Raw genomic sequence first — 3052 nt, forward strand, 5'->3', positions numbered from 1 at the left:
TCATCACTTCATTTTGCAGAGGAAAGAAAGTGGATAGTTCTTCGCAGTATGAAATCATTCGGACAACTTTACTGATTTATGGTCAAAGTATGCTGACCAGTATGTGCTCTCTAGCAAATGTAAGTCGGTGTTGTCAGCTCTGCATCATTGTCTGAGAAAAGTTTTTCTCGAAAACCACATTGTGATTGTGAGAATAATATTAGATTTTTTTGTTCTCAAGGTCATTTTTATATTAAAAAAAAACAACAACAACAATGGTATTGCTCTTGCCAGTGGAGTTTTTACATCAATTGTGCAGTACAGTACCACATCTCATGATGATTCTACATTCATACATTTACCTTTTTGCCAGGAAGACTGGTTGGTTTTCACTCATTACAGTACAATATGAGAATCAACTTGCAGAGACGTGGGACAGGTAATCTATCACAGTGGACAATTTGCAGCCTGGGTTTTTTTTTCTAAATTATCTTTGTGTCATGTGGTACTTGTGAGTGAGGATAGCTTTCAGTGTGTCCATAGATGCACCACCATGCAGGTATTTGAGGGATTCAAAGCCATTCATAGCCATCTCTCCTCCAGAACAAACAGTATGCAAATTGTTGTAGTTGTTTCTTGCCATGGAAAGGAGAACTATACTGACATATTGACCAAGCCAATGCATAGACCAATAGTTCATTGCAGATTTATAGTATTGATGTATCAAATGTATAAGTCTAAGATATGGACATCAGTATCAGGCTTCAAAAAATAGGTATCAAGTGGACATTATTACAGATATTGTTAATTTAAGGCTAACTCTCTCCCCAAATACCCTCAGTTCTCTAGTTATGCTCTCTTCAATGCTCTCTTTTGCTTGTCCCTGATTGTTCTGGCATCCTGGAGCACCTATCAGTTGTCCACCATAACCAAAAAAAACAGCAGGTGAAGAGACTAGCTCCTAGCAGTCATTTGCCCAATACTTCCGCTTTCCTGCCAATATGGCGGTGTTTTGATTTCGACTGCAGAATGTGGGCTTGTCTAAGGTCAACTACTGGGCTGTTGCAACTGCATAATAAGTAACTGTTGACTTTATATTACTTTGTGGTACTTAGATCACTTTAGTCTGTACTTCTATCAACACTACAAAATGAATGGAAACCAGTGGCTGCCCAGTTTCTGCTGGAAATCGCTCCAGCCCACTAAAATGGATGGATAGGTGGCAAGTTGAAACTACCCATACGGTAGAAAATTCGTCAAAAAGATTATGATGTGCTTTTGGAAGCAGTTAACATGCAATTATATAATGAATGTGTGTAGGTAATGGTCCGTGTCAAGAAAAAACACCTTAACAGACTGCAAGTGTTGAAGGTGTTTTCCTTTGTTTTCCACACAGGCCTTATTGACCACATAAGCCATCACTTAGTTTTGGTGCTTCATGTGTCTTCAGTTTAGATAACTTATTGCCCCTTTTTTCCCTGTGTGCTGGCAGCTTTTGCACACCCAGCCCATTCCTGATCTGGCCCTGGCCTTCTTCCTGTCTCTGTCCCTCACCACACCCACCCTGCACCCCTGTGTGGCATCAGACTTACAGGCGTGCCACTGCACTGACATGGTCGTTTGTCTTCTGACCGCCGTGGCATATGGAGAGGGCTGGCACTGCACAGATGTCCACTAAGTGCTGATGAAGGGAGTGAGGAATGGATGGGCTGGGGCTAAGAGGATCTTTGCCGGTGCTGCTGGAGCCTGGTACTGCTCTACCCTGCTGCTGTTATTAACTTTACTGTACTGAGGAGGGGAGCAATGAGGCTATTCAATAAAGTATGTGTTTCCAGATATCTAGGAAAGTGAGTGAGCATGTGTTTGCCTTCGCTCTCTCTCTCTACCTCTGTGCGTCTGTATCCCTCTACCACTATCTATATTACTTGTGTGTGTGCAGGCTAGTGGGTGCTGTCTGGTTGAGCTCTAGTGTACTGAGGAGAAGGAGGGTGTGGATTAAAGCCGTAGGTAGAGCAGAGAGAGCCTGAAAAGAATAATTTGCAGCTTAAGGCCAATAGCTTCAAAGTCATGAATCCTCATGGGTGAGCCAGCCAGGCTCTGAACCTGTCAATGGTAACTTACTCCTCGGATAGCACGCCAAAGACTTCAATAATGACATCACCCAGGCATGGGGGTAGTGGATAGGAGCCGGGGTGGGGTAAGGGAGAGCTGAGAGACAGGCCAGCTTTCAGGGGTGCGAGCGCGGCCCTTCAGAGTACTTTGGAGTCCCGCTTGACGAGGGCTTTGCAGCTGCCTGATACCGGCCATGTTGTTCTCAGTGCGGATTGGCCACAGAAGCCACCAGGGTGGCTTATCAGATTTATTGAGGCTTAGCGGTTGACGTTCAGAGTGTGTATGTGTGATGAAGTGTGTGTGTTTGTGTGGAGAGGAACAGGGTGAATAGGGAAAGGGTCATCCCTCTAACAATCCGCTCGTCCCAGTTAATTTAGACAGCACCCTGGGGTCTGACAGTGAAGAGGCAAGACTGTGCACCACCCCTCACTGGAGTCCTTACGACTTGAGCCCAGCAAAGCACTTATGTAGCTTCTCACATGAAATCCACCTTTTTTCACCTTTTTGATTACAGCCTGATTGATTGCACAGTTGGCCAATATTGGCCTATCACTCACACATCGATATCTGTAGGTATCCGCATCTCCGATCGATATGTGCCAAGATGAAAACGTCTTCTTTTTTTTTTAACAGAATATAGAATGCAGAAATGCTATTTGGATGGCTTTTTTTAATGTTTATTTATTCTTTATTTATGTGATTTGCAATTCAACTACTAATTATTTTATTTATTACAATACAATATTGTTTAACTATTTATTTTTATCTTTATTCATATGGTAGTCATTTGATTGATACTGAATTTAGTGTACTAATGTTTATTTAGGTATTTATTATTATTATATTTTGATTTATTCTGTTTTTTTCTTTGTGCTGATTTCTAGAGTTCTAATACATTGTATGTTTAAGGTCAAATAATGTTAAAATATTCCTACATAAAGTTTTCCAGCTCAAAAATTAA

This window comes from Centropristis striata, chromosome 1, assembly GCF_030273125.1.
Source record: "Centropristis striata isolate RG_2023a ecotype Rhode Island chromosome 1, C.striata_1.0, whole genome shotgun sequence".
Classification (NCBI taxonomy): Eukaryota; Metazoa; Chordata; class Actinopteri; order Perciformes; family Serranidae; genus Centropristis; species Centropristis striata.